General features: G+C 39.5%; 1 protein-coding gene across 1 annotated transcript in view; it reads left to right on the plus strand.

Moving 5' to 3' along the window:
• The window catches only part of LOC126169898 (probable cleavage and polyadenylation specificity factor subunit 2), a 169497-nt gene that overhangs the window by 112406 nt on the left and 42497 nt on the right, over positions 1-14594 (plus strand). The gene's annotated exons all lie outside the window — the stretch shown is intronic.

A 14594-nucleotide genomic window follows, 5' to 3' on the forward strand; every position in this document is an offset into this window, starting at 1 on the left:
AATGCGTGAAGCTGATAATTTGGTGAAAGTAACTTCCCTTTTAAGGATTTGATATTAAAATTTCACAAACTGTAAGACAAAATTATTGGCATAATTGAACACCATGGATTTGAGTGTTGACTAGTGTAAATCAGAGTTTAATAATGTTTAGTTGCCGTTTCTGACAGTGCTACTTTATGATCATTGTGCAAGTTAACATATTCCTTATGAGTAGCTGTATCATTAATAAGCTGCTTTTTTCGGCATTAATAACAGCTTGGTGTTCTGTGAGTTTGATTGTTTGCATTTATTCTCATCCAGTTCCTTTTTCAAAAACAAATATTTCTCATGATACAGTCATAGAAACTTTCAGGGAATAGTAACTTGTGAAACTTCATATACTAGTGCGTGACATGTGTGAGTCAAAGCAATGGAATTTTCAGATTTTAAATGATCTATAAATTTTTGTGTCTTAAAACGCCACTATACCCTATCATTAAAAAGGGAAAGAACACTCCTTTTGTATCTGTCACACTTGCTGGAAGTTGTCATATCCAAAAGATTACCTAACTTAACATTATACGAGGTGTGATTGGAAAGTTTTAAGAATGGGTTTGTAATTGTACAATGGCGGTACTTACATGCTACTGTGATGCATCTCCTTCAAAATAGTGTCCTTCTGACTGAAAACTCCGACTCCAATGGTGTTTCCACTTTTGGAAACATTCCTGGAAATTTTTTTCCTGAAGCGTGTTAAGGATGCTCTGTGTATTTGCCTGGATGTCTTCAGTCAAGTCAAATCACTTCCCTTTCAGTGAAAATTTCAGTTTAGGAAACAGGTAGAAGTCCGCAGGGGCCAAATCAGGGGAATGTGGCAGTTGTGGAAGTACAGGAATTTTTAATTTGGTCAAAAATTCAACGATGGAGAAGGCATGATGAGCTGGACCATTGTCACAATGTAGCACCCAACTACTGTCTTTTCACCATGCAGGCCTCTTCTTCCGCACCTTTTCACACAAACGCTCAAGGACACATTTGTAGTATTCCTGGTTAATCGTCTGTCCTCCAGGGGTAAATTTGTGATGCACAATCTGGGTAGAATAAAAAAAATCACCAACATTGTCTTCACCTTTGACTAACTTCGCTGTACTTTTTTCGGTCGTGGTGAACCTGTAGTCTTCCACTGGGAAGACTGTGCTTTGGTTTCAGGATCATATCCATATACCCACAATTCGTCACCTGTAATTACCATATTTAACAAATCTAGGTCATTTTTAGTCCGATTAATCAGATCTAGACACACTTCAAGTCTCTGGTCACTTGACAACACTTTTGGAATGAATTTTGCAGACACTCGATGCATGTTCAGATCTTCAGTTAAAAGTGACTGAAGTGCATAGAAACTTAAATAAAGTTCATCAGCCGTCTCGCTAATTATAAGCCTACGATCAGAGCACACTAAGTCACGAACTTTCACAACATTTTCATTCATTTTTGAGATGGAAGGACGGTCGGGCTGTGGTTCATCTTCAAATGATTCACGGCCATTTTTAAAAGTGTTGAACCAGACAAAAACATTTGACTGACTCATACAATTACCTCCCAAAGCTGTTGTTAAGAGTTTATAAGGCTCAGATCTCAGAAACTGATTTCTCGGTTTTTTCACACGAACTTGTTGCTCCATTTTTATGTCCATTTTCACGCAGACAGAATCTGGCAATAAGCCCTAACAGACCCGCACTCAACCAGCTGCCACAACAAACTGAATAAAGGAAATGCAGTTTCCTGTCGGAGGGTGTTCAAGGACAAGGCAATGACTCACTCCCCGCCCTCTGTGTACGTGCCCACCAAACCAGTAAGCAGTAGTGGATCCATTCTTAAAACTTTCCAACCACACCTCGTATACAAATAAGAACCATATTGTTAGTCCCGTTGTGGGAACTTGCCAGTGTCTTTTTTGTCATTAGGTGCTTTCCTTATAAGAGTTTACAATAAACATCCGTGTATCATGTGTCCTAAAATGTAATTTAAAATGTGATAACATAACAGTAAAATATGCCAGATTGTGCCAAAAAACAAGTAGCCTTAGAATAGGAGTATGAACCAAGCCAGAATGTGAGAGATGAATTAAAGCTAAAATTAGGGAGCAGTAGAGTATGAAACAAGCCAGAAGAGGAGAGATGAACTATGGTTAAAATCAGTTAAGTTCCACAGGAATATGTTACTACTGTTACTGGTTGCACATTTAATTGAATAAATTGGCTTTTTTATGTCTGGGTGTTTCCTTTTTGCTTTGAAGTCTTAAAAAAAGTATTATACACAACCACATCAGTTCTAATTTGGAGCTTGGTGTGGCATCTATCAAATGAGTTAATTAAGTAATCAGCTTTAATATATGTCATAAATATTTCACGGTTTATCTTGGATGTTGTGTAGTAGAGTATATTACAACTGTTGTGTAAGTGAAAAGGTGATGCCATGAAAACAGTTTCCCAGAAGGTAATAAGAAACATTTTGCTATCATATTAGTATGTTTTTTCTTTATACATCTTTCAGTACTGGTTAAAAAATGTAAAGGACATTTAAACATGATTAAAAGTGTTTGTATTATTAATAGTTCGTTCTACTTCATGGGCATTTGCAAGTCAGTCATTGCTTTACGTAGAAATATTGACCAATATTTGTTTCTTTGTTTCTGCAAGTGCACTGAAAGTGGCAGTAGAAAGAAATTCTGTTATCAGTAGATTCTGCAGATTCTGTACTAGATTTGCAGCTGGGTTAGCCCCTCTTCTAACCTTTACATGTTGTAGTTCCCTCGAACAAAAAACCATCCCCAGTAGTGGGAAGAAAGCACAGGTCACACCTGTTTACAAGAAGGATAGTGGAAATGATCCCAAAACTTCCATGACTTCCATTTGTTGTAGAAACTTAGAACAAACACTGGGCTCAAACATAATGAGATATCTTGAACAAAATGGTCTCTATGCCAATCTGCATGGATTCCAAAAGCATCAGTCATGTAAAACCCAACTCGCACTTTCTTCACATGACATACAGAAAGCTTTGGATCAAGGAAGTCAAGTTGATTCCCTTAAAGCATTTGACTCAGTACTGTATCTGTGCTTATGGCCAAAAGTGTGGACATATGGAGCATCAAGTGAAATTTATGACTGGATTGAGGTTTTTTTCATAGGAAGGATGCAGTATGTTATCTTGAATGGAGAGTCAATAACAGATGTAGAAGTAACTTCAGGTGTGCCCCAGGGAAGTGTGTTGGGACCCTTGCTGCTCATATTGTATATTAATGACCTTGTGCACAATATTAATTGTAACCTGAGCCTTTTTGCAGATGATGGACTTATCCATAGTAAAGTACTGTCTGAAAGAAGCTGCCCAAATATTCAGTCAGATTTTGGTAAGGTTTCAAAGTGGTACAAAGATTGGCAACTTGCTTTGAATGTTCAGAAATGTAAAATTATGCACTTAACAAAATGTAAAAATGTAGTATCCTAGACTATAATACCATTAGCCACAGTTGGAGTTGGCCAACTCCTGCAAATACCTGGTTGTAATACTGTTTAGGGATATGAAATGGAAAATCACATATGCTCTGTCGAGGGTAAAGTAGATACTAGACATCAGTTTATTGGTAGAATACTGGGAAAATGTAATCCGTCTACACAATAAATCTCTTACAAATCACTCATGCTTCACATTCAAGAATATTGCTCAAGTGTGTGGGACCCATACCAAATGGGTGATATTGAACATATAACATATTTACCTGAATATAAAATGACCTGCCTTTTTTTTAAAGGCTTCTTGAAAAAAATTATCATTTCCTCAAATTCTTAGGTCTTTTCCAGACCCTCTCCCCCGAGTCCATCTCACTCCTCATTCATATCACTCCCCACACTTCTACCTGATTCCTAAAGTCCATGAACCCAACCACGTAGGATATCCCATTGTGGCCAGTTACTGTGCTCCCACTGAGAGAATCTCTGCTCTCATAGACCAACATGTTCAACGGATTACCCACAACCTACCCTCCTACATTGAAGACCCTACCATTTACTCCACCGACTCTACATAATTCCTGTTCCTTTTCCACATGGTGCCCTGCTCATCACTGTTTAAGCCACCACCCTTTACACTAACATCCCTAATACCTGTGACCTTGCTGCTGTTGACCACTACCTATCCCAACATCCGATGGATTCCAAACGTACAACCTTCTTCCCAGTCACCATGACGAACTTTATTCTGACCCACAAGTGCTTGTTCTTTGAAATCATAACCTACAAACAAATCCAGGATGTGGCAGTGGACACCCACATGGCACCATCCTATGCCAACCTATTCATTGGTTGCCTAGAGGAATCCTTTCTAACCACCCAGAATCCCAAACCAGCCACCTGGTACAGTGTCGCTAATGATGTCTTCGTGATCTGGATTGAGGGTGAGGACATCCTATCCACATTCCTCCACACCTTCTCCACAGTTCGTCTCATCTGGTCCTCCTCAACCCAACACCCCTCAATGTTGACCTCCACCTCAGTGACAACTACATCCACATCAAAACTACCAACCAACAGCAATATATCCACTTTGACAGCTGCCGCCCATTGCACACCAAGACATACACTTCTTTACAGCCTAGCCACCCGTGATCATCGCATCTGTAATGACAAGAGTGCTTGTAGAAATATACCAAGGATCTCACCAGTGCCTTCGCAGACCAAAATTACCCTCCCTACCTTGTATAGAAGCAGATCTCCCACACCTTATATCTCCCCCCCCCTCCCCCCCCCCCCCCCCCCACACACACACACACACACACACACACACACACACACACATTTCAAAGTCCCGTTGTTCGGCCACAGGAGCATTTCCCTCATGTCTCAGTACCACCCAGGTCTGGAGTAGCCAAATCACATTATCCGCCAGGATATCAACTACCTCTTGTAGTGCCATGAAATGTTGAGTGTCCTACCCAGTATCCTGTGCACTCTTCCCACAGTGATATTCCACCATCCACCGAAACTACATAACATCCTCGTCCATCACTACACAACACCTGCTCTCGACCCTCATGGCTCGTGGCTCATATCCCTAATGTACCTACATGTGAGACCTGTTCCTCCCATCACTATGTACTCCAGTTCGGTCACAAGCATGACAAACTGTGGCCAAGAAACAGCTGAGCCACCCAATTGCTGAGCATGGTACCCAACACAACATTCTTCATTTTAAGGGCATCTTCACAGTCTTTGCCATCTGGATCCTTCCTACCAGCACCATCTTTTCTGAATTGCGCAGATGGGGACACTCCATGCAGTATATCCTGTTTTTCCATAACTCTCCTGGTCTCAACCTTCATTAGTCATTGATGTACACCCACCTGACCCCTTCCCTTTTCCCACTCCAGCACTACACAGCCCTCTTTTCCACCAACACACTCATAGTCCTTTTACTTCGTGTCTTTTCCGCTGCCTCCCACCCCCACCTCACTCTGCCCTCTTTCTAGTCTGCTGACTGCATGTAGCTGCCCTACCCTCTCTCCACCTCATCTCTGTATGCTCCCACAAACGGAACTTTACTGTCCCTCACCCCTACCCTGCTATCCTTCCCTGCCCCAGCCTCCTTTCCCCCATCTCCCAGATAGCTTTTCCGATCATACACTGCTGCTTGCAGTTTGGCCTCGGCAACCTGAGACTGGTCATGTGTGAAGAGTTGCATTCGCATGAGTATGTTGTCTTATTCTGATTAAGGCCCTTTTGGCCGAAAGCTTACTTCAGGGTGTATACGCCCTGGGACAACTGAGAAATCTGGAAAAGACCCAGGAATTTTTTAGAATTCCAGGAATTTTTCATTGTTTTTGTTTTCAGTCAAATTTTTGTAATTTTTACTGCAGAATAATGGTGCAGCAGTAAAACATAAACGAGTATAAAACATCAAAATATAACTTCATTTGTGAAGAAAATGCTCCATTTACAACAACAAAAGACAGTGCACACACGAATGTCTGCAGACAGCAAAATGTGTCAAGGGCTTTAGGACGAAGACTTTGCAATACTTCATAACAACAAACTGCTTTCTTGACGTGATGTCACAGCTGTTTAATTTCTAGCATGAATGGTATTTTTAGGGGCTTTTCTTTCAAAATAAATTTCCTTTTATGCAAGATGAATCGTATTACATGTGAGAATGTGTGATGAATTTCTTAAGTCACAAAGCATTAGGCTTTCATTCTAAACTTAACACTTTGAGGAGCAGCCAGTTAGCAAAATTTTTCAGCCCAGAAGACCAGACATTTATGTTGTTATTTAAAATTTTATTGGCTCATTTGTATTTGATATGTCTTAAAGGGAAACACACACAATAAAAAGATCGATATTATATGTGAAATCTCAGCTTTTCTTGTAGCTATTCTCTATGTATATTAATTTAAATTGTTAATTTTTTCTATTTGTGTGTTTGTGTTACTTAACAGTGAGGTTACTATTGCCTGACCACATCACATGTCGTATGTTCTGAATGGGTTCGTTTGAGCAGTTTCCAGAAAGCGCCAGACAATAGGCTGTACTGCGCATGCGCAGCTACGATGACGTAGGCAGCCCGTGCTTGGTACTTACTCTGTTCATATGCTTTTCGTCGCATTTCTGGTGGAATTTCGTGCGTCATGGGGCATCACGTGACCATGTGCAGCCCTGCGGCATATTGTTGAGAGGACATACTGAGTTGTACTTAGAGTAATTGTTTTATCACATCCCACACAGATAAAGGATGTAAATAAGGAGGCAGTTCTTGGCAAAATATCATTTCAAAATTAGACTCCACAGCTCGAAGTAGCATAAAATTTTGCTAAGGGGTGACTTTGACAGATTTTTCTTCTTTTAATTTGTCCTCTGCAATATTGTTATGTAGAATTTCCAACAGGTTTACACCTACACAGCACTGCAAAAAGCTAGTAGGATGGAATACAAATTTCTTGAAAAAATAAAAAATAAATAAATAAAAATAAAAGAAAATGAGGCAGTTTCTTGTGTAGCTTACACCGGAATAAAGGACAATAAATTTCATGACTATTTCAAAATGTGAAAAAATTAACATGGTTGTCTGTGAGGCAAAGAAACTGTACAACTGACAGTTTATATTCTACTCTAGGAATAAATATGAAGCCATGTGGGGAGTTAAAACGATAAAACACGATATGTTGCCAGTCTAAAATTCAGCATAGAATGGCATTCTATAAATTTAAGACGTAAACACAAATTAAGAAATAACTTCAGGCCTAGAGGAAGTACTAGGCAAGTGCCTTGTGATCGAAAAAACACTGTTTCACAGAAGGCAGATTTGTAAAATTCCGCTACAGCTGTCATATTTGAAACAAAATATTTAGTTTAAAACTACTGACCAAATTTGCCTACTTAGTTAGCTTCAAGTCATTGGTTACATATGTTCATACATATATAGCATTAAGAGATCTTACAGTGTCATAAAAGGAACAGGACATCAGAGACTACTCCAGCAGCATCGGAATTTCATAAACTATACTAAAATGCTTCATTCCACTCTAATTGCACATTTCTGTGTGCAGATGCACTCTGAAGTACCTGATATTCAGCTTTTTCATGTGATTTTCATGATACCAACTTTCTTGGAGGTGCAGTACTGTATTCTTGTGTTTGGTTCTTTATTATAGTATAACGTCATTCGTCCCAGAAAATGAAAATTTCCACTTTAAATTGAACGAGGTTGGAAGTAGCCAATAGTGCGGAATGAAGCATTTCGTTTCAAATAAACTAACTGCCTCAGCGGAAAAAAATTAATGGAAGCAAATTTCTCTTCAAAACAGACAGAAATAGCTTCATTAAGACATTGATGGTTGATTGCTAATAATGTGGAAATAATATAAAATCAGAAAATTGAAACTACTAACTTATTTTGGTCTTTGATGATTGTGAGAATGTATATTAATTCACTTGATGGCTCCTGGCCACAGAAATCTGTTTTGATTTCATTCGACGTGAGAGCTGTAAATGAAGACAGGAACCATATACATGGGTCACGTGGGGAAGGACCGCCCCCACTATAACTTAGCTTGCTCTGCGCATGCGCGAATCTGGCAGCTTGGGCACGCCAGAAAAATTCTTCCGGGTAGCTTCTGGCTACTTGCTGCTACTGCTCATACAGCAAACAGCCACGCTTCAAGTAGCCAGAAGCGGGAGGAAGGCACTGCTCATACACGAATTCAGCTCTGCGCATGCACATGCACACGAGCCCGCTGGCAACTTCTCATACAAACCTAATATCAGCTGTCATTGGCTGGCGAGATCATGTGACATGAGCTGTGAGTGGCTGACAAAAATGGATCACTATCTTGATATCACTGCTTCAGAAAATAATGCCCAGTGTTTGGTGGAATTCGTGCTTTCATAATACCAAAAATGCAGTGTACATGTTGCTGCGCATCATAGATCTTCCTAAAACACTTTTTTTTTTTTTTTTTTTTTTTTTTTTTTTTTTTTTTTTTTTTTTTTTTGTGGGGGTGGGGGGCTTCATTTCCTAAAGTGTTGGGACGCTCTGCACCACTATATAAAACATTTACCATTCGAAGGATTGATAAGTTTTAATGTTCTGAGGGAAAGTATACTGTCACCTAACATGGAAAAAGTGTATTTTTAACCAAGAAATTCGGAGAAGATTCCCAAATTTTTTTTTCTTTGTCCTCATATACACCCTGTTACTTGTTTGAAAGTCTTTTTGATGTGCCTATCTGCATCTCAACATCTCCACTTATGGTGAGTAGCAATCTATCCTTTTCATAATTGTCATTATTCCATCCAGCATTTTCCATTCTAAATTTATGCCTTTTGATAACACTATGAGAAATAAAGTAAAGAAGAATTAAATGGTTTACATTTATTTTAGAACCATTTTGTTTTTTACCTTTTGTGCTTACTAACTTCTAGTCTGCAGTATCACTATTTTTAATCATTGTTGTCATCGTCATCAGCATTATGCTAATAGCACAACTGTGAAATTTTATCTTTGTTAGCTGTTTCTTTTGAATATGTCGCTGTTTCTGATGTTCTTGTTTTTGTGGGACCTGAGAACACAGCTGTTTCTTCCAAATACCAATGGGATTTTGCTTCTGCACTGACGTGAGAATGTTAAAATGTCCCTTGCTTCCAAATATATTGCCTGCCTGCCGCTTTCTCGTTGGCTGTGTAGAACCAGTTGGACCTCCCCTTTCATTCCCATCATACATCATGGCGACCGTCGACAACATCGGAACAAGAAACACGTTAGTACACAGGGTGTATACGACCCTGGACATCCGGAAGTTCCGGGAAAAACCCGGGAATTTTTTCGTCCGGGAGAAAACCGGGAAAAACCCGGGAATTTTTTTAGAATTCCGGGAATTTTTTGTTGTTTTAGTTACCAGTTAAATTTTTGTGATTTTGACTGGTAAGAACCAATACTCTAACGAAGGATATTACTGTATCCCGCTTCTGCAGAATAATGCTGCATTACTGTATCCCGCTTCTGCAGAATAATGCTGCGCAAAAAAAACATGGACGACAGAAAAAAACGAAAATAAAACTTATGTCGCAAAGGAAATGCACCATATACAACAACAAAACAGTGCTCATACAAGCGTCTGCCAACCAAAGTGTGTCAAAGGCTTTAGGAAAAATACGCAGTGCTTCCTAACAACAAATTGCTTCCGATGAGCGTGACATAACAGCTGTTTACATTTGATTCATTTGAGCAGTTGCGGGCGGGCTCTTGCGCATGCGCAGTTGAGTCGCCAATGGGTAGTATCTTCTCCCGCTTCTGGCTACAGATGTGTGGCTGGGTGCCACTATCCAAATTGCTCCGGTTCGGAAATATCGTAGATCCAGGGCTGATGCACAGAGCAATCTGAGTTGTAGTGGGGAGGTGGATAGTCTTCACGTGACCTGTGTTTACGTTTAGTGATTTTGCTGGTTCCTCTTCGTTTATTGCTCTCACATTAAATGAAAACAAAACGGATTTCTGTGGCCGGGAGTTAACCAAATGAATTAATATGTTGTTGTTGTTGTTGTGGTCTTCAGTCCTGAGACTGGTTTGATTCAGCTCTCCATGCTACTCTATTCTGTGCAAGCTTCTTCATCTCCCAGTACCTACTGCAACCTACATCCTTCTGTATCTGCTTAGTGTATTCATCTCTTGGTCTCCCTCTATGATTTTTACCCTCCACGCTGCCCTCCAATGCTAAATTTGTGATCCCTTGATGCCTCAGAACATGTCCTACCAACAGATCCCTTCTTCTAGTCAAGTTGTGCCACAAACTTCTCCCCAATCCTATTCAATACCTCCTCATTAGTTATGTGATCTACCCACCTACTCTTCACCATTCTTCTGTAGCACCACGTTTCGAAAGCTTCCATTCTCTTCTTGTCCAAACTATTTATCGTCCCTTACGTTCGCATAATTACGGAAGGCTAAAATATGTTGTTAGTTTCAGGTTTTATTTCCACCTTTCTGACAGTCAAGCATTAATCGCCTTGCAGAACAATGAAGTTATTTTTGTCTGTTTGCTAAAGAGATTTGGCTTTTACTAATATTTTGCGCTGAGGCAGTCAATTTATTTGAAACGAAGTGTTTAAGTTCGCACTGTTGGCTAGTTTCAACTGTTCGCTGCATTTCAAGTGCACGTTTTCCATCTTCTGGCTCGTATGGCATTATGCCATAATAAAGAACCAAACATGAGATAATACAGTACTGGTACTCAAGAAAATTTACATCCGAATCTGGACATACAATTGGGCATTTTAAGCCGAATTATGCATTTTAGTATATATTTCACGAAATTCTGACGCTTCTGCAGTATCCTTTGATGTCTTGTTTCTTTTATGACATAATGCAAGATCTTTTAATATTTTACACATACGAACATGCGGGCTTCCTGCGTCATCGTAGCTGCGCAGGCGCAGTGACGCCTGTTATCTGGCGCTCTCTGGCAACTGCTGAAACGAACCAATTTCTTACAGATCACGAGAAAACTTTGCGAATGGTTGTTTGAAAAGTGTTACTTTCAAAGTAAATTTCCTTTTACGTAAGATCAACTATGTGCGAGAATGTACGATGAATTTCTTAAATCACGGAGCGTTTGACTCTCATTTAAAAATCAACTCTTTGAGGACGATCATCTAGAAGAATTTCGAGCCCAGATCAGGCATTTACGTCGTTATTAAAATTTTTACTGGCACATTTGTGTGATGTATCTTAAAGTGTAACAAGCGCAAAATGATCAGCATTAAATGTGGAAGCTTAGCTTCTCTTGCAGCTTAATAATCTTTGAGCCCAATATTATTTGTGAAAGCTTTGTTTTTCTTCTAGCAAAACTATGTATATTAATTTAAACCATTAGCTTTTCTTTTTGTGTGTTCGCGCTACTTAAGGGTGATCTTGCTATTGGTTGACTACACTACGTGTCCTGTGCTGTCAATCAGCTGCCGAGATCACGTGACATGAGCTATGACTGGCTTACAAAAGCGCGTCGCAATCTCGATTTCATTGCTTCGAAAAGTAACATGCAGTGTTTGGTGGAATTCGAATTTATACCTCCGTAGAACGAAGAAATGCAGCGTACATGTTGCTGCACAGCAAAGATATTTCCACAACGTGTTTTTTCCCCCCCTGGGTTTCGTTTTCTAAAGTGCCGGCAAATTCTACGTCGGTGTAGAAAACCATAAACATTCTAAGGACTGATAAGTTTTACAGTGCCGAGGAAATGTATACTGTCATTTAACACGGAAAAAGTGTATTTTAATCCGGGAGAAAATCTATTTTAATCCGGGAGAGAGTGTATTTTCAACCGGGAAATACGGGAATTTTTTTTCCTTGTCTACGTATACACCCTGGTACACCACTGGCACCTATCTAGACTTTTACCATCACCTGCAAAAATGAATACTGTTGTTGAGTATGAGTCCAATTTTAAAGTCAGTTTAATTCCAACTACAAGTGGATTCAGGCAAACAGCAGTTTAAATGTGGTAGATGATCATAAAAAATGAAAGTACATGGTATAGATTCCCATGGTTGGCAACACAACAAAATTTGCTACTTGCTTACCAGTCCATGCCATGTCACCATCTCAGCCAAGCTTGTGTCACTGTTCCCCTTCCAACTCTACTGTAGCGTTGAGCTTGAGCAGCTGCAGTAACTGAAAGATTGCAATTGCAGTTCAGTCATATTGCTGAACTTTCACGTGTACCGCAATTTAGTGACATCTGTGTATACTATCTCCATGATGGGTGTTTCTGCTGAAATCTGTTCTCGCGATAACAGTTAGTCAGTTTAATATGATTTATTTCCTTTTTTAGACATTTCATTCTGGATTAATTTTCCTTCTTGTTTCAGCTGAATGGCACCCTCATGTTCAAAAGACAATAAACTTGTAATGTTTTTATCCGGTATTCTGATATGTGAACAGCAACCAAATTTCTCATTTGCAATGCACTTAGTAAATCATTGCAGTCTCTCATTATCAAATAAAATATTGGTCTGGGTTCTGAATCGACTAATGTTTTTTGAAGGACACATCTCTGGTTTTGACTGTTACCTTTACTTACAAAGTGTTTTTAATACTTGAATACAATATCCATACATGTACAAGAATGTTTATTGTAAATCTGTTCAAATACAACAAAAGATTTTTATTTTTTTTTACCAAATACAACAGAAGTTTGTAAGGTGATAGAATCTAATGCTATTTCTCCTTGTTTTTCACGAAACCAACAAATTTGAATCGTACCAATAGACTAGTTCATAGTTTCTCAAGTACCTTTGAGCTAGTGCCACACAAGTCAGTGTCACGTGAGTCTTCGAGCAATGTCAGTGCTACATCAAGCACTTCGGTGTATCAGGAAATATATAGCTTGTTGGAACATGAGTATCACTGGCCAAGCCCTGGCCTTATGAATTCTTCAAAATAAATCTGCACATGACTATACAAGTGTTAGCCCAGCCCGACCATGCTTAACTTTGGTGATCTGATAGGAACTAGTGTTACCACTGTGGCAAGGCTGTTGGCCATGTCCTCTGCTAAACAACATAAAATTGTTGACCTTAGTAGCAAGCAGCAAAAGTCTAATCTGTCAATATAAGATGACCCTGTATGATGAATTTGGGAAAAAATCTCATCTTATAATAGGGTAAATACAGTACATAGGGCAACACGAATGGTCACAGATTTGTTCGACCCATTGGAGAGTGTCACAGAGATGCTGAGGAAACTGAACTGCCAGACTCTTGAAGATAAGACATAAACTATCTACTTCAACATCTTCACCAATACTGTACAAACCACTGTGAAGTGCGTAGCAGAGAGTACATCCCATTGTACCAGTTATTAGGGTTTCTTTCCGTTCCACTCCCGTGCATGCTGTAATTATTGTAATCTTGACCACACAATCCCTATGCAAGTGATAAGTAGGGGGCTGTAGAACATTCCAAGAGTCATCATTTAAAGCCGGTTCTTGAAATTTTGTTAGTAGACCCTTTCAGGATAGTTTATATCTATCTTCAACAGTTTGCCAGTTCACTCTCTTCAGCATGTCTTTGATAGTCTCTCACAGGTTAAACAAACCAGTGACCATTTGTGCTGCCCTTCTGTGCATGCATTCAACATCCCATATTAGTCATACTTGGTACAGGTCCCACACAGTTGAGCAATATTCTTAAATGGATTGGACAAATGATTTGTAAGCCTTTGTAGACTGATTGCACATCCACAGTATTCTACTGATAAACAGAAGTCTACCACATACTTTACCCACGACTGAGTCTATGTGATCATTCAATTTCATGTCCCTACAAAGTGTTATACCCAGGTATTTGTAAGAGTTGGCTGATGCCAACTGTGACTAACTGATATTATAGTCATAGAATGCAATGGTGGTTTTTTTTTCCATTTGGTGAAGTGCACAGTTTTACATTTCTGAACACTTACTGGAAGTCACCAGTCTTTGCACCACTTTGAAATCTTATCCAAGATATGACTGAATATTTATGCAGCTTCTTTCATACAGTACTTCGTTATGGATACCTGCATCATCTGCAAAAAGTCTGAGGTTACTATTAATATTGTCTGCTAGGTTATTAATACACAATATAAACAGCAAGGGTCCCAACACGCTTCCCTGGGACACACCTGAAGTTACTTCTACATCTGACAATGACTCTCCATCCATAACATGCTGCATCATCCCTACCAAAAAGACCTCAATCCAGTCACAAATTTCGCTTGATACCCTATATGATCATACTTTTGGCAATACAAATAGGTGTGGTGCTGAGTCAAACACTTTCTGGACATCAAGAAATACTACATCTTCCTGACAGCCTTGATCCAAAGCTTTCAGTATGATGTGTGAGAAAAGTGTGAGTTGTGTTTCACATGGTCGATGTTTCCAGAATTCATGTTGGTTGGCATGGCAGAGGTCATTTGGTTCAAGATACCTCATGATGCTTGACCTCAGAGTGTGCAACAGATGGATGTCAAGGATACTGGGTTGTAGTTTTGTGGATCGTTTCTACTACCCACCTTGCAGACAG

This window comes from Schistocerca cancellata, chromosome 1 (genome assembly GCF_023864275.1).
Source record: "Schistocerca cancellata isolate TAMUIC-IGC-003103 chromosome 1, iqSchCanc2.1, whole genome shotgun sequence".
NCBI classification, from domain to species: Eukaryota; Metazoa; Arthropoda; class Insecta; order Orthoptera; family Acrididae; genus Schistocerca; species Schistocerca cancellata.